Source organism: Ambystoma mexicanum, chromosome 14, assembly GCF_040938575.1.
Source record: "Ambystoma mexicanum isolate Mex_15411 chromosome 14, UKY_AmexF1_1, whole genome shotgun sequence".
NCBI classification, from domain to species: domain Eukaryota; kingdom Metazoa; phylum Chordata; class Amphibia; order Caudata; family Ambystomatidae; genus Ambystoma; species Ambystoma mexicanum.
Window position 1 is genome coordinate 179,790,888 of NC_090940.1, and position 27,722 is coordinate 179,818,609.

At 43.9% G+C, this 27,722-nt stretch overlaps 1 protein-coding gene across 2 annotated transcripts in view; it reads left to right on the forward strand.

Annotated features, from left to right (window-relative positions):
• Positions 1–27,722, forward strand: part of LOC138527588 (deubiquitinase DESI2-like) — a 612,741-nt gene that overhangs the window by 519,099 nt on the left and 65,920 nt on the right. The gene's annotated exons all lie outside the window — the stretch shown is intronic.

The following is a 27,722-nucleotide window of genomic DNA, read 5'->3' on the forward strand; positions in this document are numbered from 1 at the left end:
CTATTAAAGGGGACGACACCCTTGCACCCCAACACACCATCCACCAATGCTCTCCCATTTGTCTGCGTCCTCATCCATCCTCTAGAGTGGAACATTATCACCACATTTCAAACAATTCAATCCAGGGGGAAATGGTGTTTCCACTGCCATCAGTCACCTAGGGCTTATATGAACATCTTTGATAAGCTACATTATTGGGTCCTGCATTGCTCTACTTCTGGCACCCATGCTGCTTCAGAGCGCAGGATGAGTCATGATGGGTAAGCAACTGATACAGAAAGTGTTGCTGTAAGAAGTGCGTTTTAGTTTCTTTCCTTCCTTTATTATGATCTGGAATAAATTGTAACATTTGGTGGAGTTGTAAGTACATGCTTATTCGATGCTCCAGTTCTGGTCTGCTTCACTTTTCTCTCAGATTGTGTCCAGTTAATTGCTGATCTTAAGGCATGGCATGGAATGTATTTCACTGGCTATAATGCACGAAGCCACACCACCTTTATTAGTTTTGGCTATTCGGTGGCGTTATAGCACCGCCTATAAGCTGAAACGATTGCATTGGAGTACAGCTAGAGAGAAATGGCATATGAGGAGGGACACAAAGCTTGTAGGTTTTGTTTGCCTATTCACCCACCCATTGACTGCCCATGGCCATGCCAATCAGTCATTCCCACCCACTTCCTGCTCAAAACACATCCTCCCAGGATCACTTTGAGCAACTTTATCAAGACTTAACATCAGACTTTGTGCTTGAAGCGCCAGCAAATGTTTTTCCAAAGCAGCCTTCTGAGAATGAATGACTTAATTCGAGCTGTAAACGCTGTACTGCTGTAATACAAATATCTTAACCAGATCTGCCTTCAGCCACTCGATTTATAAGCACTATGCGCATCCTTCACTGAAGTCCTGTTAAAAACAAGCATTGGCAAAGTCAACAGTTTTGTCTTTTGCATAAGTATTACGCATTTGACACACCCTGTTATTACAAACCCAGATACTCGCATGAACTATCAATGACCAGTTAATTCCACTATGGCGGTGCCTGGCAAATGCCCTGGCCATACCTACGCAAAAGCCCAAACTGTTGGCATTGCCAGTGCGTATTGGTATAGCCGCCGAATAAGGCGTTCCTTTATGCTTTAAATTGCATTCTTTCCTCGGTCGCCAATGTAGAGCCGGTTGAATAGGGTCCCTTTTAAAAACCAGATGGCGAGCCTAGCTGCCTTACACTGGATTAGCCTTACTTTTCTGTTTATCGTGCATGGTCCAAGATATACAGTGAGCTGGCATAGTCCCAGTGCCTAATTTACAAGCGCTGTTTGATGCCGCAGCTGGCGTCGCCCACTATTACCACCGTCACAGCCTGCTGCCATTGTAAGTGCCAGCCAAGCTGCCACCCCCATTGGCCAGGGATCTGAGCGGAGTGGGCGAAGGGGGAGGAGGAATTAGCTTTAGTGCTGGCTTCAAGTTTTTTGACAAAACGAAAGACATTATCAAAAAGATTTTCTGGCCACTAAATTGAAAAAAAAAACAGATTCTACAAAACCTGCACCAATTAACCTATGCGTTAGAATTCAGTATTCCAAATAAGAATTTGAAGCAAGAATGTTGTGCTCCCTATTTTGGGAAATATGGCGTCTTTGAAGATGTTATTCCAGAATGGCATTTTTTAGGCAAGTAATGATATGTTTTAATTTTCCCACACACCTTTCTCTTGTAATACAAACGTTCTTTATAACCAGCAATTCCTGCGCATGAAAAGAAGCCTTTTCTTGTCACTAGGCTGCTTTCTGATTCGGCGGCAGTATATAGATCAGAGGTCCTCTTATAGAAAGGTGCCGCTTAGGCCGCTGCTCTGAGCACATCACCTGAGCAGTGCAGCCTCCTCCACGGGCCTACCTGCTGCCTCCTATTGGTCTCTGTTGGGAATAGTGGCCTGGTTTTAGGGAGTACAATAGGCAGGTTCATCGCTCATCTGGAGCCAGGATTGGAATGTTCTAGTAGGTCCAATATTTCAGTGTTAGAGGACCCTTCTTAGAACTGGCACCTTGGTAGATACACGTACTGCCCAGTTAAGTAAAAAGCGTGCACACCGCAAACCACATGGCATACTCCAGACAGGAGGGGGCGAGGGGTCTGGGAACCAAAACAGACCCTGGAAATAATGTTCAAAGGGCCTCCCTATTACACGTTTTCAGCAAGCCCAACCCCTTTCCTATGAGAGCATGTGGAAATAAAATAGGTTACCACACAAAAGGGGCCCAGGGTGCAGAGGCCTACCAGGAAATCTCGAGAGTTCCCTGCAGGCCAGTCCACCCCTGCTCAGGGTGCAGAGGCCTACCGGGGAAATCTCCAGAGTTCCCTACTGGCCAGTCCACTCCTGCCCAGGGTGCAGAGGCCTACCAGGAAATCTCGAGAGTTCCCTGCAGGCCAGTCCACCCCTGCTCAGGGTGCAGAGGCCTACCGGGGAAATCTCCAGAGTTCCCTACTGGCCAGTCCACTCCTGCCCAGGGTGCAGAGGCCTACCAGGAAATCTCGAGAGTTCCCTGCAGGCCAGTCCACCCCTGCTCAGGGTGCAGAGGCCTACCGGGGAAATCTCCAGAGTTCCCTACTGGCCAGTCCACTCCTGCCCAGGGTGCAGAGGCCTACCAGGAAATCTCGAGAGTTCCCTGCAGGCCAGTCCCCCCCTGTAGCCTGAATTGCTTAGATTCCACTCCAGTTGGGAGTAAATATCCATATACCCTACTAGAGCGAAAGTTGGAAGTGGTGGTGTCCTGTTTAATGTCATCTTCATTGAAGAATACCCCAAGCTTTCTCACCGAGGTACTGCAGTTTGTGTTCAGGCTTAATGTGGGTGGGCAACTCTGGCACATATTGCATCCTCAATTCAATGTGTTGACACTACAAGCACGTTCTCACAAGATGTATGCAGATGATATGTTTTTCCCCCAATCATGACACGTGTCCTCATAACGTAGTTCATTGCTTTTGGTATGCCCACAATATTTGTGCCAGATTCACAGACTGCAGCAGGCACAACAGTACAACAACTGGGCAGTGCTTAATTTGTGCGGCTGTTTGGCAGGGCTCAGCCCTGGCACTTATTTCTGAGCCGCGGCACTTATTGTCTGATTTGGTAACTTTATTATTTTAACTTTCAGTCACCCAAGAAGAACCTATACAATCCGAGCAAAATGTTAACAATGGCCCTCATTACGAGTTCAGCCAGTAGCCATGCCGCTATTGGTGGCATGGCTGCCGCCGAAATCGCATCCGTGTCCTCGGAATGAGGACTTACCGGGCCATTCCGAGTTCGGATGGCCCCGTAATTCCTCCCTCAAGGACCCCGACACGGTCCTTCCCCATTCCCATTTCAGCCCCCGTAGGGCTGAATGGGAATGGGAGAGGGAGCAAACAACGGGCCATAACGAGATGGCCCGTTGTTTGCTCCCTCTTCCCCTCGCGGGACCTGGTAAGCACGCCTGGTTTTCCCAGGTGTGCTTAACGTGTCCCGCGAGGGGACCTCGTAATGTGGCGGAATGGGTTGAACGGCGCCGTCACCTTTTACGGCGCCGTTTAACCCATTCCGCCAGGGTCGTAATGAGGCCCAATGTGTTTAAAGTAACACTTGAAACATTTGGCTCACATCAAAACACACCAACTACATGATTTTATGTTTTGTTGATTGGAATTTGTACATCACACCTTTGCCATAGTTAGAACATCCATCAACACCAATGAGCCAGTGAGAGGTGCAGCTTTAACCCCATATATATTGAGACTGAGGGGAGTAGCCGTGGATGGTGGTAACACTGAGCAGGAAGCTACTCGTCCCGATGTGTTATGGGTGTGCTAGAAGATATTTGAGCCCTGGCACTTATTTTTTGCCAAATTAAGCACTGCAACAGGGTCACTCCACAGAGAAATTATAGTACGTACCAGCCAAGAAGCATGATGTGGGTATGTGGACCAACTTTATAGTGAAATAACTATCTCCCACAAGATCCTCATTGTTGGACCTTCAACATTCGATTGGACTGCTTGGGAAACACATCTATGACACTCCTTTTGAGCAATTGTGTTGCCATCACCAGTTGGCACTAAGAACCCATCTATGCCAATGGTCACAGTTTAAACGCCTTCCTCTCATGGAACTTGCCCCTCACTAATATACTTGTAACCAGCCCTTCCCTGGACCGACCGCCATCTGCTACTGTCTAGACTGGCCAAGGCAGTCAAAGTCCCTATTCCATCACTAATTCATGACAATGAGCTCCTCTTGGTGACACACATTCCCATCGCCACAGCTCTTTTCATGGAGACCTTCAAGGCCATCCATCATCTCACCAATGCAGTTTGCATGAAGATATTACCTGACCTCTCAAACTCTTAACCCCCATTACAAGTAAGAGGAAGAAACTGCTCCAGAAAAGAAACATGTGCTATGATACTTGTATTTGCAAGTGGTGGCTTTAATATTAGTTGCTCTGGCAGGCGACTCCTTACAATCCCTTGTATGTTGTCGATTGAAGTAATGGTTTATTGGCCATAGTGGAGTATGGCCAGTGTTGTAAAAAGTCGCAGGTCTCTGGATTTGAATGGTAGAAAAGCCTAACCATCAATCATAAAAGTTAAACCAGGAATTGAATCCAGAAATCTGCGCCATCAATTGTGTTTATGTTAAGTTTTAATTAACAAACTTTTATATTAGTGAAAGAACCAGTAACCCCAACAATGTACTTCCATCCGAAAATCCACAAAATGTATGAAACTATACCACAGGGTCGCCCAATCATGAGTGGGATTGGGTGGGTTACCGAAAATATCTCAGAATACCTAGACTCCATTCTCAAGCCAAGGGCCAGCTTGCTACATTTATATCTGCAAGATTCAACAAGCCTTATACGGAAACTACATAGCTTCACATGGAACAACACATTTTGACTAGCTACTCTAGACGTGAGGGCCCCATATACTTCAATTCAGCACAAATGGGCCATGATAGCAATTGATTACACTTTCAGGAATGATTCGGCATCTTACTACAATCAAGTCCAGATGGTCAAGGAAATGTTGCAACTAACTTTTGATCTTAACTTATTCACTTTTGACAACAGGATATATCAGCAAACGAAGGGGGTGGCTATGGGCACTAAATATGCCCCCGCCCTAGCCAACCTCTTTATGGGTATGCTGGAAGATAAAGTGGTCTATCAGGATCCTTTCTTCAATAATAAAATCAAAATGTGGATGCGTTATATAGATGACATGTTTTGCATTATTGACGGGAATGAAGAGGAGTTTCAAGAATTTGTGAAATCATTGAATACAAATTACTTTGATATCCAATTCGTGGGAGAATGCAACAATCACACAATCAACTTTTTGGATTTAACAATACACTCTGATGGACATAAATTGCAGACTTGGACATTGAGGAAACCAACAGAAGTCAACTCCACGCTACATGCGAGTAGTTGTCATTTTCACCCGACCATACATAATATACCTTTTGGTGAATATATTCGAGCAAGATGTAACTGTCAAGAAGATAGTAAATTTGTAGAAGTATGCGTCCTACTACAACAACGTTTTAGAAATAGGGGACACTCACAAAAATCTTTGAAGGCGGCTTACAAATAGACCAAGCATATGCACCAACAAGACACTTGACAACCAAGAACTGAGGCAATAATAGATACAAACATGGGACCAAGTTTCATTACCAAATATTGTACTGATCATCGGAAAATTCAGAAAATACTCAATAAACATTGGTACTTACTTAAATTGGATGAACACATTCATAATTTTGTAGGCGACCATCCGCGTATGTTCTTCAGGAGAGCAGGTACGCTGAAGTCAATACTCAGTCCATCTCTACTACCAGAGTCAACAAAAGAGCAACCAACCACATGGCTGCATAAGAAAGAGATTGGTTTCAGGAAGGGTGGCATGTACACACAATGCAAATATGCTCATGAGAAGACCACAGAATTTCAGGATATGAATGGGAAACATTGGATCATCAAACAGGGGATCAACTGCAAGACTAAGTTTGTTGTTTATTGCATTATTTGTGTATGTAATAAAATGTATATAGGGAGCACTAAGAGGGAGTTGAGAATAAGAATACGGGAACACCTGGCCAAGATGGGTAGCCAGAATCCCTCTCTCCCACTGGCTGAACATTGGTAGAATTTTCATCAATTAAATAATAAATCGGACATCAGATTTATAGGTTTACAACAAGTAACCCTTAATAAAAGAGGTGGAGACAGGCTAAAGGCACTCAGGCAAGCGGAAGCATGTGCCATCTGTTACTTTAACTCAACATGTTCAGGTCTCAACAGTGAAAATGAGATGGTTTCATTCCTGTAATGTAACAAGATAACAGTTTATGATAGATTATTTTATGAAATTTGACATCTGATTGTTCCGACCCAGGAATCACACAGTGGGGTGCAATGATTTACCCCCCCCCCCCACCTAAATTTGGGAAGATTTTACTCTTAACACATTTCTTGTCATTTACACCAGCATAGAGATGCTTTATAAGTTATTGTAATTTCCATCAAAGTTTTAGGTAGGGTGTTAGCTGTAAATTGATAATAAATTCACCTTAATTAGTAATTCATGACTTTTAAGCCTCTCCAAATAAGGCAATTTAGCCCTGTTATAGCAATTATAGCTTCATTTACGAGATGACAGGAGTAACATCCATATGTTTTTGTTATCTTGTTTCATCTTCTTTTTTATTATACTATTTCATTATATTTTTCTCCATTCATGAAGCTTTTCGTTGTAAAATTTAACACAATAGGCAGACCGCAAATATTTGCACAGCCTAGTCATTTTGGAACATGTTTTGAATTAGGATATTTGCAAACAAAAGGTGATGTTATGTCTGGGTTAATTTCATTTTGCTCAATTAGTGCAAAATAGTTTTTCTTTACTGACACGCATGTCCGGTTTACTATTCAGTAATGGCAGACGTTTTTCGTACAGTAGTTGCTAGCATATCAGCATACCCTTGGTCGGTGAAAAAGAAAAAACTTAATTTCCCACTGACAATGGTTTATGTCCCGAGTTTGGGACGCTAGGTGAGGGTTACCATAGCAACGCTACTCACGTTGCTATGGTCACAGCATGCACACTGAAACAATAAAAATGGCGCCGGCAGACGGATCCCGTTCTTGCCGACGCGTTAGAGATTTTTTGTCGAATACGGAAGCAGGTAAGACTGAAAACTGCAATGATCGTGTATGAATCTTTTGCCTTAATGCAGGTCTACACTGTTGGTTTTGATTCTCGTATGATTTGGGATATATTACCCACTTTAAATCCACTGAATAGATGACGATTGTTGACTTCATATTATATGTTGAGCAATGCGATATGCTTTTGCTACCGCACGTTAGCACATTTTGGTACCTTTCACAGCTTACCTAAAAACTCTACCAGTTAATGATGGTGCAGACTTAACAACCTACGCCTTTGACACATTATGATTTGAACACTCTATGACATAATGATTTTCTAATAGGAGATACACACAAGATATTTATGCTTAATATACATGTTCTGGGGCAAAATGGACTGTTCAGCTTCTTGTGTTATTATTTTGTTTTCAGATTTCTGCTTGACCTGGGGATTTGATCCCATTATTGTTTTTTTGAGACAACAGTCTTTGTGAATTTGATCCTTTAATCCACGGGTAAGCAAACCTGTGAGATGGTGCATTGTAATTTGTGATGAACAATATGGGAAGTAGTGTTTGATTTGTAGAATCCATACTAATGGTATTTTTTTCTTATTTGTAATTTTTCTTCTGTTTTTCCCCCCACTTCGTTTTGACTGCATATCTTTGTTGACTTATGTTGTTTTCATAACCCTATCAATCCTCCCCTCCACCAACCCTTGTTTCTCTGTCTATGAACAATGGTGTATCAATTCAAATTGTTTGTTCTTTTTGCGGTATGCTGATACAATATCCGCATGAATCGGTGTTATTCACAATTTTTGATTTTGGATATTTTATATAATATTTACTATTTTTGAATGGTTGTTTATTATATTAACTCACTTACTAATTTGCGAATTGTGATATGATATCTATATTAACCTGTGTTAGATGCTTTTTGGTGTGTGACAAAAGCCCAGATTTGAAAAAGGCTCGAGGCAGCCGAAAAACATGTCATCTACAGTATATGGGCTTAAAGGACAATATCTGGTTGATTAATTAAAACTTAACATAAACACAATTGATGGGGCAGAGTTCTGGATTCAATTCCTGGTTTAACTGCTATGATACTTGGTTCACACTTATGAAACAGAAAAATAGGGCATTTGAACATCGCTGGTGGAAACCCCTAGAGCAGGAAGATAAACTTAATTGCATGAGACACATGACAGCATACCTTTATACTGTAAACACAGACAATGAAACTTCCTACACAACTGAATTGCCGGGGGCTCTAATCTGTCAGCAAAGGTTTTCAAGATTTGAAAAGAATTGTCCCAGCAGGAAAGCATCACTGTTCCAGCTGCCTCCCAAGAACTTGCAGGCAACCTGCCCACCTTCTTCAAGATATGAGGTCGATCCATTCCAACATTGTAAGCCACTAGTGTTCCTCCCACCTTCCCTCGACTGTGCTCTACCCTTAAATTCATCTTTACCTATTTCAGGCAGTTAATATCTGACTAAATCACAAAAAGAGTCCTAAAAATGATGGTCTCATCAGAAGAGATCTTTCAATGTCCTGCTACTACAATTAAAGAGCCAATCACTTCCCTTGAGCTATTTCTTGATGGCCCTGGCCAACAGCTCTTTCACCCTTTGCTGCTTCCTTCATGTTTTTAAAAGACATGAGGCAGATAGTCCATAATGAGTAATTGGACACCGACCCATAACCCATTATGGATGACCCAAACCAGCCCAGTGAAAACAATGAGCACTCCTTCAGCTGCAGCAAGGAGCTGAGGGAGCTACAGGGTTGGCTTTAACTGTCAAAGGGAAACAGGGTTTTTATTGTGGCATGACATTTTCTACTGGCACCAACAATAAAGCGAACATGAAGAGTGTTATTATGTGGCTAGACTGGCCTTCATCGGTCAAACCAGTCTGTTTATACGTTCTTAATGCGACATGACATTTTTTACTGGCCTCAACTATAAAGCCAATATGATGAGTGTTCTTCCATGGGCATAATGGCCTACATTTGTGCAGCCAGTCTGGACATTTTCTTGCTGTGGCATGACATTTGTTGTACTGGCATGAAGGGTAAAGAAAATATGATGTGTGTTATGTGGCTAGACTGGCCCACATTGGTGCAGCCAGTTGGCTATATGTTCTTACTGTGGTAAGGCATTTTGTACAAGCCAGCATGATGAGTGGTTTTACATGGTAATTCTGGTCTGCATAAGTGCAGGTAGTTTGTACATCTGTACATATTTACTTCCTGTCTGTGACATGGCATTTTTAGTGGGAACCAAATATAAAGCCAGCATGATGAGTGTTATTATGCTGCCATACTTGGCTACATTGGTGCAGCCAGTTTGTACATGTTTTCTTACTGTGGCAAGGCATTGTTTACTGGCATCAAGGGCAAAGCCGACATGATGAGCGTACTTACCTGGCTATACTGGCCTCATTTGTGCAGCCAGTCTAGACATGTTATCTTACTGTGGCATGGCATTGTTTATCGGCAAAGCAAACAGGAGTATGTTCTTAAATGGGATATATAGGTGCAACCTGCATGTACATATATGGATACAGCCAACATGGACATTTCGTGTTACACTGACATATATTGTGGGCAAAAGAATGAATTGGAAAATGCTCCTCTGCACTGTTGGTGACTCACATCTATTGGATTATTGTACTGATGTGTTACCAAACTGATTGCAAACTGTGTGGCTTTTTACCCAATTTTTCACAGAAAGTGTGCTGTACAATACACTATTTTAGCCACCTATTTCTTCAGGACCACAAGTTAGGATTTCACCTACCAGAAGAACCGGATTAGCCTTGCTCTTCATGAAGGCCAAACTCCTGAATTCTGTCCACAATGAAAAACCATATCATCCTCATCCTCCACGATCTGTCAGCAACTTTTGGGACAGTAAAACATGTTATCCTTCTGAACCGCATAAGAGACCCCGTCAGCATCAGTGGCTTTTCACCACACTGGTTCCCCTCTTTCTTTGAGACCAATAAATGCAAATCAGGCCTGCCCTTTCCTTACTAAGCCAAGCATTTTCAACAGTGGAGTGCCCCAATGCTTTGTTCTCTCACCTTAGCTCTTCAACAACTTCTGTACATCATTTGCCAACTGCATTGCCCCCTTAACTTGTTCTTTCCTAACTTACTCCAATGATGTCTAGATTGCCTCTAGGCATCCCACATATCTCGTCTCATCTTTCTCAGACCAATGACTGGATGATTTATACCAGCGTATGCCTTAATTATTCCAAAACAGAGATCCTTTTATCTGGGCTCATCTATTCTGCTTTCCATTCCCTTCACTCATCCTCCGACTATGGGTACCCTTCGCCCCTTGACTCTTTGGCAAAAACGTGGCTATCACCTTGATGGAGTCCTTTCGTTTGTTTCACAGTTCCAAGACTTCACTAAGAAATCACACCTACATATGAACAAGCTCACCCTCCCTCTCTTGCACAAGCCACAGAAAGTGAAAGTGGCAAGAGCCTCAGTACTTTCCCAATTGGAGTACTGCAACAGCCTCTACTTAGCCCTACCCAAAGGTAGAGGCATAGGTGGGATTGGGAGTTGGGGGGAATATAACCCCGGGTATTTTAGTTGTAGCCTGGATAGAAGCTCAGGGGCTCCAATCAAAAGGCTAGCTAGCCCTGAGTCCTGACAGTCCTGACATTAGGATAGTCCCAGGTCTTTTCCAGACCTAGCAACACCCCTGCTCAAAGGCCTTATATGCCAGATTCCAGTTATACAAAACATGCCTGCTCTGATGTTTCTGGTGCTGAGGCCAAGGTACTGCATCACCCCACCCCTAAAAGCACTCCATTGGCTCCGAGTGGATGCATGCATCACTTTTAAACTCTATGCATCATCCACTGTACACACAGAGGATCTGGGCCAGGATATATTCAAATTTAAATCATTAAGAACTGTCCTGCCACTCTTCTGAGATTCTGTGGGGGCCATTACAAGTTGGGCGGGAATTATCGTTATCGCTGTGGTGAGTGGTGGAAGTTCAGCCACATTACAACCTGTCGGGAGCGTGCACACACCTTCAACAGTGACAGTAATTCCACCTGGTGGAATTACTGTCAAAACAGGGCAATCAGTGCTAATTCTACCGGCAGAATTACCGCCAGCGGAAATAGCGCCATCGCCGGAAAAGGAATCTTGGCGGCTACCATTTTAAAAAATTCAATTCACCCTGAATCCCCCACTTCCTGTTGCAATCCGGACCCACAAGTCACAGAAAACATGTCCCAAGAGCAGGTCAGCCGGAAGGTGCCCAAACATCGGCTGTGTAAGCCGAAATTCAGTGAGGGAGAGCTCCATGTCACCAATGATGAGGTGGTTTCCCGTTGCGAGCAACTGTACGGCACCCACTAGAGGAAAACATCTGTGCAGCCAAAGTCAGAAATCTGGACATCCATCAGATAGAAAGTGATGACCGTAGGCATGGTACCCTGGAAGGGGGAGGACTGTCGTAAAAGATGGAATGACCTCAGGGTCAAAGTAGACAGCCTCCTCTCAACACAGAAAGGAAGCACTGGCCACAGGAGGCGGCACCAGAGAGCCCCTTGCCCTGACTCCGTGCGAGGAGAAGGCACGCTCCATCCTTGACATGGAGGGGATTGAGGGAGTCGGTGGAGCGGAGGCTGGTGTCAGCAGCCAAGAGGCAGGAGTTGAGTTTGTCCCCCAACCGCAGCCAATGCAGAGGGCAAATGACCAACCAAAGAATGTGTCCCTTAGCCCAGATCGGCCCAATGGACAAGGTTAGATGCCAGCACATGGCCCTAAGTATACAGCACCCAATGCATGTCCATGCAGAGCCAGATGCAGGCATGGGTGATCCAGACAGTTTCCCGAGGTGCCACATAAACATAGATAGCAATGTGAATGTCAGCATGCGCCGCACACTTAGATGGAATTCTGAACTTTAGCTCGCGTCGCACCTAGATAGAAATGTCAATGTTAGCATGTACCACACACTTTTATGGAATTCTGAACTTTAGCTCGCATCGCATCTAGATAGAGGTGTGAATGTTAGCATGCGCCAGACTTAAATGAAACTGGGAATGTCACCAGGTGCCACACGTGGATAGGATTGTGATCGCTAGCCTGCCTCAAATCTAGATAGGATATTGAAGATTAGCAAGTGCCATACTCAGATGGAATATTGAATGATAGCGAGCATCACACCTAGACATAATTGCAAGTATAGCAATGCCAATTAACCAAACCACTAACAATTTCTCTTCTCTGCATACACCTCTCAAACGCTAACCAAACACAACCACAGTTCTACAACACAACAATCCTCACAAACTTCACTACACTGCAACAACAAAACAAATCACACATAGACCCGCACAACAGAACACTATGACTATCGACCAACCGAAAAACACCCCAAGCCCAGCCAACGGAACCACCGGGCCGAGGCTGCCAACAGCACATCACTGCTCTCTTGCACTTTTCCTGCTTATTCCCACTAACTCACCTCCCCTCCTTTTCAGAGCCACCAGAGCACCAGGGGACCACTCCGGTGGTGATAGTGCGCGGTATAAATATCCTTTAACATTAACATTAACATAAACCCCACAAACACGCCAGCGGGGTCGCATGACAACATCATTCCCTGTGTGTTGCCAGGCCAACGCTGTTACTGCGTGCATGGGTGGTGTGTAAATTTTCCACATAACCATGCACAGTAGCATGAAGCTGCAATTGCAGCACACATTTGAGCTGAGAAAGACCAGGGGCCAAAGTAACGACCCCAGATCAACTCTATAGAGAGGCTGTCTTGGCAAAGGGGCAAAGAGTACCGGCTCATGGGGTGGATACACTCAGCAGCGAGCAATCCCACATTGCTGTGGTCACATGCAATGGCCCATGAACAACAATACCCTTCTGCCTACATGTGTGGGATTTCCCTCAAACAATTAGTAGGTGTGACTAGCAAGCCAACATACAGAAATGCACAATGTCTGACAGCATGTCGTTTGTCCCCTTACAGGGTTGAGGCCGACTCAGGATGAGGCGGAGGAGGGTGAAGGCCCATCGACTACTCATGGCCAGGCCTCCAGGGTGACAGCCTCAACCACCACCCATGAAGGACCAACCAATCGGAAGGGCAGGCACAAGGGACACCAGGGTCCAGCAGCACCAAACCTGCCAGTACCAGCACAGGAACTGCACCCATTCCACCTGTTGCAGACATTGCAACTCCAACTGCTCTCCGACAGCTGGCCAAAGTGGTCATGATGGGTTAGCCAGCTGCTGGCAGGCATGCTGAAGCCACAGTGGTTCCACCCACCCAACAGGCCCATGACTCACCCACATCATCTGGACAGGACAGCCTTCATCCTGGGCAGCAGGACCAGTTATCTGAGGGCGACTCGGACATCCCATTCTATGGTTGACCTTGTTTCAAACCCAGCCCTCCCCATAGCCCTCAACCCATTTCCCAGGCTACACCGGACACCCGCTCATTCAGAGGCTTGAAGTGATGGAAAGGCAACCGGTGCACATGGAGGCAATTGCGGTCACACAGTCCCTCCACCTCCAGGCCATCCGGGACTGTATCTAGGGTTCCACACGCTGACCGTGCAGTCCATGGAGCGTGACGGGGCTCATGCAGCTGCTACATCTGCTGCCTTGACTTTCTACGGACAGAGGGTGCATGAGCTGACTGAAGGCATCTCAGCCTTTGATGAAGCCATGCAGCAGAACCTGGAGCTCATAATGAAACACATCTGGGGCCAGGGTCAGAACAATCCAGTTCCGTGACCCCAACAGAGGGTTAATTGCTGAGATCCCCAAGGCACCATTCTGGGCACATTCTGGCCTCAAAGGGGCAGGGGGAAAGCAGTAAGAGGAAGAGGGGTGTGTTGGGGATGGTGGTATTGGGAGGGGGATGGTGTGTTGGGGATGGTGTTGTGGGGAGGGGGAAGGTGGCTGTGACCATTTTCAAATTAGACCTTAGTTCACCTGAAGCAATGCCAGGACATTCTGTTTTGTGTACATGTGTTTAATCATTAATGTGACAATCTCTACAGTGGTGCATGGCTTGCAGAAAGAAATCTGCTGTCAAAAAATTGTCCATGAGTTCCTGACGAACAATTGTTACTGCTCTGACCACAGCCTGGCCACTGCATACAACTGTCTCGGCCACAGGCAGTATATCTGCCTCCTCAGGGGGTGGAATGCCCATATGAGGGGGTAGAGGGACATTCCTCCTGAGGCACACATTGTACAGCATGGCACAGAGAAGCACAATTTTGTCAACCTTTTCAGGCCTATACATAGGTGCCCCTCTGGTCCAGGCAGCGGAAACAGGCCTTCAGGAGGCCAAACGTCAGCTCAATATAGAGCCTGGTCCTGCTGTGTGCGTCATTGTAAGCTACCTCCTGTGGCGTCTGTGGATCCCGCACAGGTGTCATGAGCCACGGGAGCCGCAGGGGGGAAGGTCAAAGGTGTCAGTCACAGTGAATTGTGTATGTGTTGCCATTCACTACATGATGTCGATGGACATTCTCTGCTTGCATTAGGGGCTTCATTGAACCACATGTATTGCTATCACACTATGTGCATGTGGAATCCAGCAGTATTTGCATTGTTGTGTTACCCCATGCACCCAGCCCACAGGCAGCAGTTGTCATTTCCAGGGTCTATGATGGTGCCTGTTTTGGGGCTTTATTTTGCTCTCATGCATGTGCCTTAATGGTTGGTTACTTGTACCTCAGTGGGTTTCTTGTGTCTGCATCTCGTACATGATAGTGTCATGCACCTGAGTACTTGGCTGAAGAACTGCCAGTGCTACTGGTCTTTGGTGCAGTGTCATAGTTTGATATGCAATGAATAGGGATGTGTTATGTTGCATTGTGGTATCTGTATTAATGTGTGTGTGTGTGTTGGTAGTCCATTGTGTCAATGTGCATAAGCGTATTCATACAGCATTGTCCATCAGGTACTAGTCCTGTGGGTTGTAGACTGTCATTTGTGCAGTAAGAGGGCAGGTCCTGCATGTACATGGCCTTTTTTATAGGGCATGCATTTTGCTGTTATTCCCCATATGCTTTTCTTCAGTGCAGCACATTGACATTGTGTGATGGCACTTGCAGTCACCCACTATCCACATCCGTTGTCCTCTGTGCGTCTCCATGTATCCAGGCAGTGTACTATTGCGTAGGATCATGGCCTTCTGGGTGGAACCAGGGAAGCAGGTACAGCACTGTGTGATGTAGAGGTCTGGATTGCAGGTCACCTGGAAATTCAGTGAGTGCTAGTACTTACTGTTGCGGTACACTGCTTCATGTGCCTGGGGGGCCAACACCACATGGGTGTAGTCCAGGGCTGCAATGACATTTGGCATGGGTGCCACAGCATGAAACCATGCCTTCATTGCATTCTTCTGTGCCGGGGTGGTGGGCAGGGAGATATACCATGATGCAGGCTGCAGGAGGGCTTCCAGCACCCGTCCAAGTATGATAGAAAATGTTGGCTGTGACATGCCGTGCCGCATGGCCATGGATTGCTGAAAGGTGCCAGTTCCCAGGAATTGCAGGATGGACACTAGCTTTAGCAGCGGGGGCACAGCTGTCCTGATGTTAATCCTGCTCTCAATGTCCCCCAGGATTATGGTGAGCAGCTCACCTATGGTCTCCCTGTTGTGCTGGTACAGGGTTACCAGCTGGATGTCCGTGAGGGTCCAGGGTGAGGGCCTGACTCTGGGTATGGGTGCTTTCCTTACATGGCGTCTCCTCCTTCTCCTGCTCCTCTGTGCATCCTGTGCCCTCAGACGGTTTTCCGGCCTCTGTAGTTCCATGTGCACCATGAGCAGCTGCATGTCCTAGGTTGCAATGGCTAGTGGCAGCATGGTGTTGGAAAGCGTGGTTGGGGAAGGCGTGTGCCTTATTTAGCCCACTTGAGTGGATTGGGTGCACCTGTGACTTAATTTGTGGCACCTGTATGCATTTACCTCCAACTGGAAGATGTAGTAATGGCACTGTGTTTTTGGTGGGAATTACCTCAGAAATTCAGTGGTATTACCGCTGTGTCCAGACCTGTAATAAGACGGTATTACAGCTTTGCTGTTTTCTACAGTAATTCTGCTGGCGGTAATTTCACCGATTTATAATTCGGCAGAATCGTAAATGTGGCGACAATTCTATTACCACCGCTTTTAACATATACCTCCGGACTCGTAATGACCCTGTGCCTTTTCCATGCATCTGTTAGAAAAAAGAAATTTGGTGGGAGATACCCGGGCACGGCAGGAACCATCTTGTAGAATGATCTTGCTGAAACTTGTCTGTTTCCAGAAGACTTTGACATTAAAATTCTGTTCTTCTCACGCCAGGGTGCAAGCCAGTGTTGTTGAATGTTTCCAAGATGAGGCTATGTCAGCCCAGCTGTTGGGTTGACCCGGATAACTCATTCTACTGTATCATTCCTTCACTGGTTTGCTTGAATTGGCACTTCTCCCACTCCTTTTACCCTCTGCACTTAACTGACCTCGAATGATCAGATTCTGCCTTTGTGCCCACCCTTTGGGTGCTACAAAGTGACTGTGATCGCAATTGACACCTTATAGAACACTAAAATAAATAAATCAAGCCATTGGAAATCTACCTATTTATTTGGACAGCAGCATTCATAATCTAGCAGCTCAGGAAATCAAATCCTTGAGTAAGTAGCCAGCCATGGCTAAGTTTCATTTAAAAACCTAAGTATTTGGATATGAACTTGGACTTGGTCACCCCTGTGTCTCTCATTCATGCCAGCAATGGTATTACCCAAATTGTTCGTTTACAATTGTTCGAATGAACAATTGACCGAATTTAAAGGGTCACAATTGACCAAATATATATATATATTATATATATATATATATATATATATATATATATATATATATATATATATATATATATATATATGGGTTTTGGGGGGTTTTGGCGTTGGGTGGGCAGTTATGGGGGGTTTCCCCCCACATATATGGTACAATTGACCTTCACAATTCGGTCAATTGTGAAAAGGTCAATTGTCATTCGAACAGTTGTAAAACAAACAATTTGTATACAACCGCCAACAACATCTTCCTCAGTGGTTTCAACATCCCTGGCAGCCCAGCAACCAAGTCATTGAAGGAAAATCTCCACTGCGTACTCACACTGTGAACCTCACACAGCACACAAACTCACAGAAAACCCAACTTCATCATAAAAGCTCTGCCCACCCTCCTTCAAAACTCTCCAGCCCTAATCCACTGGTCAGACCATCTGTCAATCTCCTTTGACATAAGTCACCCTATACCAGTCAAGCAAACCCATCGAAAACCCAGCAAACAGGCCTTCAGATCATTCAACAACTTCACAGTGAGGTTCTCATTGAAGACCTCGCCCAACTCCACTTCACATGGGCTGATCTACCTCAGACAAACCAATACTGTGATTCACTTCTCCAAGAACTCACCACCACCTTCACAACCAACATTAACTACCATGCCCCAGAGAAACAATGCACCCTCAAGTCTAAACCTTCCACACCCTGGTACACTTAAAAACTCAACTTTAACAAACAAACCATTAGAAAACAAGAGAAGACTTGGAGAAAATCCTGCAGTGGATCGGACCTCGCACTACTCAAGGAACTCAGTGCCCCACTCAGATGACTGATCACCACTGCCAAGGCCAACTACTACCAAAACACCATAGCCAAGGCTAAAGATGAAAGCAGAGCGCTCTTCAAAGCCATCAAGCAGTACAACTATCCTCTGCCCGGCCCAGCTAGACCGCAGTCCATCGCAAAGTCCACCACCATCAACTCTTTCTTCATCAAGATCATCATGATCCTCTGACATGTCAGCACCAACGCTACAACTGACAGCACACTACGCATCCTATCTCACAAAATACAACTACCTGAACAATTCAAGACACTCACTTGGGAAGACCTCACTGCCACCCTAGCATCCCTTAAGGCCACATCGTACACGGATTGGCATCCTCCATGCTTCTGTACTCAAGGCCCTTCCGGTGGAAATACTCCTCCCAGACCTGACAATCATCAACAGCTTTCTAACTCAAAGCACCTTCCCCTCGACCTTCAGGACTGTACAAATCCTCCAAATTCTCAAGAAACCTACACATAACCCTGACGACCTCAGCAACTACCGCCCTATCACCCATCTTCCCTTCCTAGATAAAATACGTAAGGAAGCAGTAGCCACACAACTCCTCCAACACATGGAAGTCAACAACCTCCTCCAGTCCTACGAATCTGGCTTTAGACCCATATGCAGCACAGTAAGTGCTACCATCAAAGTGATCCACGATGCCCTTAAAATCCTTGATGATGTCCATCCTCTCATCTTGAGTGCTGATTTTTCTGTTGTGTCTTGTGTGTTCGTGTGCGCCCTGGTGCCTGCGAGATATGGTGCGAAACAAATAAATAAATGTAAAAAATAAATACAATCCTTGCCTCCTGGTTCTCCTTGATTTCTCAGCAGCATTCAACATAGTAGATCACCAGAAACTCGCCGGCAATACCGCCAGGCCATGGGCAGTAACGTTAAAGGGATATGGTGGTATTTCCTAGGAAAAGTTACTATAAACGCAAGGAGGTCTTGTAGGCCTTCAAACTTTCTACACATCCATTCAATTCCTCAAACATAGCGCAACACCAACACAGATCAAACATATACAAACAGATTTCCTCAGACGAGGTTCCGGCCATGATGATTAAAACTTCTTTTCCAACTCAGGCATTTACTTGTGCCCCATTTGGGTAACTAATTAGAGAGTGAGATTATTGCATCTTAGATCTCGCACATACTAAAGTTCTTCTTGTAGTACAGTAAAGTGTTGAAAGCCTTGACATCTGCCATTTAATTTCACTGAACATCACATGAGATCACTCACAAATATTAATTGTGGCAATAATTCTCTGCCCGACAACTGCAAATCTGCCATGACACAACGCTTACGTTGGGCGTCTGCTGGTTTGGATTTATGCTAGAGAAACACAGAAAAACAGCCCAACCCATTGCGCTAGATGATACCCAGGAGGGGTTGGGCCATTACCAGATTCATTCTGATGGGTTTTAGAGCAGTTTTTGATATTCCAGATTACCAAATCCTTTTAGAAAGAGTCTTACCATGGCACTCAGGAGCAGGCAATCTCACAATACATCAGCACTTCTGGTGTTCTTTACTACTCGGAAGGAGTGCTTGGTACTTTGCACGTCTGCTCCTCTGACTGCCATTTCCTCCTGAACGCAGCACTGCGAGCGCTGCTCTTGCTGCTCTTGCTGCCTGGCCGCTTCCTGGAGGGGGCGGGGCCTATTCCCATCACGTGACGGATCACGTGATTATCTCCCTCCTCATATTGCCGGCACAACCACCCTTGCGGCGTTAAGCCCTGGAGGCAGTAAGGGCTGGAGCCGCTGTTTGGCTGTTCGGCTGTGAGTAATCTGGTCTACTGCTACTAACATTTTGGTCTACATCCTTCTTAAGCTACCATGGTACGGGGTGGAGAGTCGGACTCTGGCAGCTCCACTAGCCACCGGGCGTTCCCAACCCTGCAACCGAGTGTTTTCTTCAAACCCATTTCTTAATTGTGGATATTTTAAATAATTATGTTTTTAAGCTGACGTAATCAGAATTATATCAGAGGTTGCGAGTTGTTCTCCCCTCCGGGTTTAATTCAAACACATTCCTTTTGGCACAACTACAGTATAGAATGACTTGGTTTTTATATTAGTCCTGTTCCCAGCCATTGAACCACATGTAAAACACCAAAAGATTTTTGGTGTTTTTGCACCTCAGAGGTTGTGAGTTGATCTCCCCTCAGGGTGTTCTTTTCTCTAATCTAATATTTTCTAATATATTTCTTTTCTGGTTTTTTTCTTTTTTATAATATGCCCGCACTTAGAAGCGGGTTTGAAACTGCTGTGAGTCAAGCTACTAAGATAGTAGAGGACCAATCAGGCTCTCTGACTCATTGTGAGGCGCTCATTAGTATTGACCACATTGAAAATATGGCTGCCTCGATTTTATTGGTTGAGAATATCAATGAAAATTCTAATACTAGAGCTGAAGGGAGCCCGAAGGGACATCCTACCACAGATCCTGCCATTTTGAATGTTGTAGCGTTGACTGAGGTAAATGTGGACATACCAGACATAGAGGATACGGGGGCTAATAGGGACATACCAGACTCCAGACAGGAACTTACAGATGAGGAATGTCTTCAACAAAGTCGAATTGATACTAAAAGGGTAGTCCGGTATCATGCGTCCACCCCTCTTCAGAAGAGGATTATTACTGGGAAATTACAGGCAGGAGATAATCAATGTTTGGAGTCTCTGATATGGAAGGGGAAACAACCGTGTGGAACTTTGCAATTCACGCATATTTCGCCGGCAACATTTATCTTTGGGAAAAGGATAAGGTGCAATGTGCCCTCGATTCTCCTCAGTCGGGGAGCTCTAAGCAGGCTGGTGGGAGGGACCAATCTAAAGAGACCCCCATTTGTTCTAAGTATAATCTTAACCAGCCCATTAGAGAGAGTGATTTGGATGATTCCTTCTTTATTACGGCAGATGCTACAGGTCATCTGCTGAAAGAAATTGTTGATCTAGAGATACCAGTAGGTAGATTTTTGTCCAAAGACAAGGGGGTGAGGAGCTTATCAGAGGGTGCGCCAATTGATACACTCTCACAAAATAGAAACACTCCTATAATGTGGAAACAACAAGAGGGTAGACACCTATCCCCTATTAGACCGATTATAAAGACACTTATACCACCTATATACAGTAAGACCAGTTATACCCAAACTGATAAGGAAAGGGATTACTTACCCATAACTGTAGATAAAGCTACCGACCCTAAGCAAACCATATTGGAAAATCGTGGGGTAGCCGAAGATAAACAGGAGTCTCCTGGTTTGAGAAGGGAGGAGAGAGGAGATTACCTGATACCACTTCTATCCAATTTACACATTAGTTTGAATTTGGCTTTGAAAACCCTAGGTGAATCCCAAGAGACTATTGGTTGCTCTATGGTAGGGCAACAAGCGGTTTTTAACCAATTGGTGACTCGTCTGGCTTTCTTAGAGGGTATAGTGGAGGCTAAGAACATTAATGAACAGATTACTAAAGAAAAGAGTCTATTTGAAAAATATAGAGAGGAACAAGATACCAGGTTAATGACCATGGATGCTAAGATTACTACTCTGTTGGAAGTTATGCTTACAGGAGATCGCCCCACCTCGTCAAATATAGTGGTAGAGGATCGAGTCTCCCTGGGAATAGGAGATAATAAAATCAATAATGAAAACTATGGAAAGGAACTGTGCTGTCCAGATAGTCCTTCGGTCCTTCTGGATGCCATAATTATGGCAACAGAAGGGCCCACTCAGGAACAGGACACGGAAAAGTCCAGCGCTCAGATGCAGGTGAGAGAAATGATAAAAGAGGGGGAATGTCTAAACATTAGTAGTGAGGGCTCAATAATCTCCCAAAATAATTCTTCTAAAAAAGGGCAAAAATGTAAACAAAACACAAAATACATAGAGGAAAAATTAGCAGTCCAGGTATTAGAAATAGGTTCTAACATGAATAATGATATAACAGCTCCAGTAAATAGCTCGGACTACGACATAAATGAGATGCCCCAATCCCCTGTCGGTAGACGAAAAAAGACAAAAAAGCAGCTTAGGATGCCCAAAAAAAGCAAAAACATGCCTAACATAAAAATTAAAGGCAGAAATGCGAATCTTAAAGGAATTAGAAATATCCCGCTTCAGGAAGAGCCTGATGATAGGGGGAGCCATAAGGCTTCTAATAAAGAAGATGGTCAGGTTCAGGGGGAGCCTAGTAATAAAGACTCCCTGCCCAGGGGGGAAACTAATACTGACCTAAATACGGAGGAGAATAATATACTAAAAGTTGGCCTCGAGCGCATACAAACTAAACAAACAAAGATGACAGCTTTCGGTAAAATAATTAGTACTAAACACGCTAGAACATCTGTAGGCACACAACAAATTGGGCACCCTATTATTTCCCAAGAAATTCCAGTAGTAGCATGTCCCAGTATCACCCCCTTACAAGGGCTGATGGTGTTAGCTAAGAAGGGGACTGAATTTACCAGTAATAATACGGGAGATACCCTCCAAGATACTTATTTTTCCAAAACCCAAGAACCTCAAGAAAAGGCTGTGTTTAAATCTAGTGCTGATCACATAAAGAAGCAATCTATTACGGCCCAGCACCCTATAAAGATCTGTACAGGGAAGATACTGGGTTGGATCAATAATAATAAAACAGACTCACAGGTTTATTTAAATAGAACTTACCTTTTAAGTCTGTTTAAAAAGATTCCCTTATTACGAGCAATAACAACAGATGATATTGACGCCATCTCTCTACCTAATCATAATAACCATTGTATGGTAAGTTGTTTTCATTCAGCGATGGTAGCAGATATGGTAGGTGCTCAAGAAAAGAATCTCAACTCTTTGGGCTATGATCTAACTACTTTAGTAGATGACAAAGAGGTTGATAAGTTTCTTCAATATAAGGAAACAGATAACAACCAAATTCAACAAACCCCACAATTAGGTAATAATAAACTAGAAAATTTTGGTCCAGGGTTGGCATTAATTTCTAGCCTTCTAAATAGTGGCCAGGATTGGTCATGGTTACAGCCAGCACTTAAAACCTTGGAGACATTCAGACAAGATAGTGGGCGTTCCTAACAGCTCTAATATAGATTTGATTTCCTGGAATTCATGCGGGGGAGCACACCTCGACACGTTTTTGAATAAAAGGGATAATTATGTGCACCCCCGTATTTATTTTTTTCAGGAAACCATGATGCTGTCTGATATATATATAGAAGGTTTCTATACTTTTTCTTCTTTAGCATCGCGTGGATCTTTGGGCAGACCTAGTGGTGGTCTGATTATTGCCATTGATCGTAATTTGGGGTTTCACGGGGAGGTGATCTTTAGGAGTGATTGGCTTTTGGGTATTATTCTCACTTCGGAGAATAGGGTAGAGCCGATCCTCATGCTGAATCTCTATTGGAACCCGTTAAAAGTGGCGATTGATGAAGTGGAAGATACTCTCAATATGATTCTGGGAGGATGGTTCGAGAAAGGGTTTGGTAATCGTATTATCTTGGGAGGGGACTTCAATTCGGCCTGTGCTGAGGGTTCCACATTAAATGAAAGGGGGGTGATTCCTAGATTGCTCCCACCACATATTAAAAGAGGCATACGGTGGGATAATTATCTCGACCATTGGGACCTGGGTCTTTTAGATCATGCCTGGGATTGGAATTTACCGAAATTTACTTGGAAAAGAGGAAGTAATAATTCTAGAATCGACTTTTTCTATGTTTCAAATAGCTGGAAGCAAGCCTGTGGAAAATTGACACTTATGGAGGTGGAATTGGGTGATCATATTCCCTTATGTTTTTCTCTTTCCATTCCCAATGTGGGTAATTATATTAATCCCACGCTGTGTGGTCTAAAGGCTGGAAATAATGGGAGAAGGGTTGTATGGAATAAGAAAATAATTACGAAATTCAATAACCTGGTTTTGGGTAACCTATCCAGAAGGTTGCCTCATATTACTAGAGGTGAAGATATCGATTTGGGAGGATTCTACTACAATACTATATTGTCATGTGTTTATAAAATTAGTAGCACCAGTGATAGGGAGGTCATAAAACCTAGGATGAGGGTGGGCGACTGCAGAATCCAAACCTCCAAGCGTAATAAATATAGTGAAATCAAAGCCTTGAAGAAAATGCCCATTCCCTTCTTCGAATTTCAGCTTAGAAAGAAAAAAATTATATTGAAACACAAAAATCTGATCAAATCACTGAGAATGGATCAATATCATGAAGCACATTAATTGATGATGCATAATCTTTGTAAATTTTGGGCAACTATTAACTCTATGCTCATGCCTGCAAAAGACAAACTTGATTGCCCGATCCAAGCAGAAGTGTGGAGTGCTTTCTATAAGCAAAAGTTTGCTTTACCTGTTGACCTTACAAGGGAACAGGACTTGGATTTAGGTCCCCCCGTGGTGGAAGACTGTGGGTGGGATTTAGAGGACATTAAATGGGCCATTAACAAACTTAAACCTTCTAGAGCACCAGGCCCGGATGGCATTCCCCCCTTCGTCATAAAGATATCCCCTGGAATATGGGCTGATTTGCTCAAACCTATATTTGATGATATCTTCAAATACCATACTATTCCTAAAACCTGGGCCCAGAGTATTATTGTCCCTATATTTAAAAAAGGGGACGTTCTTAATCCCCAGAATTATAGACCTATATCCCTTTTAGATGCAGCTAGTAAGGTCTTTGGCATTCTACTTTTAAGGGACATCAATAAATTTACTAGAAGGAATGCCTGCTTCAGTAAATTTCAGGTTGGCTTTAGAGAAGGTTTGGGAACAGACCTGAATGGAAATATTTTGGCTCATTTAAGAGATACAGCCCATCAAACTAAAATGGGCGAAGTCTATATGGCTTCCTTGGATCTCTCTAACGCTTTTGACGGGGTCATTAGAGATAGACTGTGGACCAAAATGTTAGCAATGAATTTTCCACGTAAGACTGTTCAACTCTTGGCTCTATTACATAGAAATACCTCTGTCAGGGTGCGCTTATCTTACGAAGGCTCCCTTTCTGATCCCATTGAGACTGAGGTGGGGTTAAGCAGGGCTGTTCACTTGCACCCACGCTCTTCAACTTGTACGTCAGCGATGTGGAGGATATGTGGCGGGGTCTTTCCATCGCTCTCGTTAGGATGGGAAGTTTGGTTATTGAGTGGATGGCCTTTGCGGATGATTTCATTCTTTTCGATCGCATCCCACAGGGTTTTCGTAGAAGGATGGATATTTTCTATCAATATGCTATGATGAATAATCTTTCCCCCAATGCATCGAAATCTCGAACGATTGTAATCTCTAAGAAGAGAGTTGTTAAATCTTATGTCTGGAAGATGGGGGACAATCCGGTAGAACAGGTTCAGGCCATAACACATTTAGGCTATAATTTTTCTAACAATTCTAGCCTAAAGAGGTGGAAATTGAGTCTTGCAGAAAAAGCGTCTAAATTAAAGACTCAAATGAAATTTTTGAGGGTTCGAGTATGTAAATTTTCGCTCCTACCCATTAGACGCTTCTACCTTGCTAAATGTGAGCCGGTTCTCTTATATGGTCTGGATATTTGCACCAAGGATATGAGTTCCTATTTAAATGTGGTTCAGGGAAAATTATGGAAGGAAGTAATGGGCCTTTCCTTGGCAATCCCTAATGCCATTATCCGGCACGAACTATGTCTTGTCTCACTTAAAGCCAGATATTTGTGGAGACAGCTTTCCTTTTTTAGAAAAATGAATGATCCTCTTATAAATACCCTGTATGAGTTGTTGAATAGGGTGATTAAATCTGGGCCAGTTCAATCAATTAAGGGATTCAGCGACAGAATGAATTCTCTGCTATATATTTTAGGCTCTAGTTTAGACGACTTGGTGCAACGACCCGGCCTAGTTAAGAAACTGTTATTCAAGGCGGATTGGGTGGATACAGTCAATGAAATAGAGTCCTATGCAACCTATAAGGAATATGCTAAATTTGTACATGCAAGGGAATGTATCCCCCTTTATTTACTTAGATTCCCCTGCTACAGGGTGAGAACCACATTTATGCGTTTTAGACTTAACCAGATGCCGACCCTAGAAAGAATTCATTATTGGATACATAAAGAAAAGGTGCTTAATTATATTTTACCTAGTCTTACATGTCGGTTTTGTGGAGAAACTGACATGTTAGAAACTCTCAAGCACCTCGTCTTAACATGTGCCCATTTTGGGTCGAAACAAGCTCTACTCCTCACCGATAGATTTGATGAGGATTTAGAAATGTCGAAAAATCTGTTCTGGAGTCGCTGTATGTGGGGTGCTAATATCTCCCTAATTCTCGCTTTGAATTTATTGCTTCAAAATATAACGGAGGAATTGGAAGCCAAAAATAAAGAATTAATTGTGTAGGTACCTATAGGATACAAACGGGTAATGATATTAACAAGGCATATAACTACTATGTAATCTGATTTTAGGGCTGGGAAGGAATCTTTTAAGAATTTTGTATAATGCTGATGTCCTAGATGTTTTAGATGAAATTTCTTTCTCTGTTTTCTTTTCTTGTATGGTATGATAACCATCTTTTATATCAGTGCATTCTTATATGCTTATGTATTGGTTGTATGAAAGGTATGAATGTGTTTTTTCATTTGTGTTATATGTTGTATAAGGTTTTATGCAAACTAATAATACAACAATAAAAATAAAAAAAATATTGTGGACATCAGCACTTCTCGTCTTCTGCTTGAATTCCAAATAACTCTTATTAAACTAAAATTGAGTGTACTCAGTTCACCAAACACCGCTTTCACACCACTCTCCCTGTTGTTATTTCAGCTATTCATTGGATAACATGTTCAGGGTTGTCTCATGTAAATATTAATTGGCTGTTGGAGATACAATCGAACATTTTATTATAAAATAGAAGGATATGAGTAGACAGCCGTCCCGCCTAAAATAGGTATAACAGAACGGATGCTTATTGGACAATCTGAGAGCATGGGTTTATTTATTCTCAACATATTACTATGGAGGCAGTCACCAGAATGAGACGATGTAAACTTGGATTATTGTGAAGATAAATGATCCCCTGAAATACTCTCATCCAGGCAGATAATTAACCACAACTCATTAGCACTGACTTGTATGCCTTAGCCAACCAGAGGACTTAGAGTTTGGGCCTCACATTGCGATAATACCCGGATTCAGAGTCCTCGGAGCCAAACACGCCCCACCACCACAACACCATTTTCTCTTCCTCCTGCTGCCCTGCCCTGCTCTGCTTCCTCCTGCTGCACCTTTGCTCCTGTACTCTCCCCTAACCCACAGATCTCAGCTTCCTTCCCTCCTCTGCCTCTCAATCAGCACTCCGCTAAACACTTTCCCCCTCTTGTCTGACCCTTACTTTCTCATCTCCCTTCCGGTCTTCTGGCCATCCATTGAAATGGTAAAAAGACTCTCCAAGCCCTCTTTTCTGCTTTCATGGAAGCCATGATGTGTGTAGGTGTTTTGACAGAGGAAAGGCTCAGGCTCAATACGCAAGCCGTTTCCATTGGCCAAAGAAAATGCCCAGGATTTCACAACAGGTTCTCCCAGCTGATAATGCTGAGTACCTTTAACCTGGACCCCAAGTCGTTAGCACTCTGGAAAGCCCACTGGAACAGATGATTGCTCAGATAAACTCCCCAGGCGTCAAGCTACTGAAGAACACTACTTAGACTGCTCTTCCCACACAACACGCAGCCTATATGGTAGACAGTGGGAGGAAATGGGGTCAACTCATAATCCCCATTCTTATTTAAAGTCTACACTAGGTAGGGCACAAAGG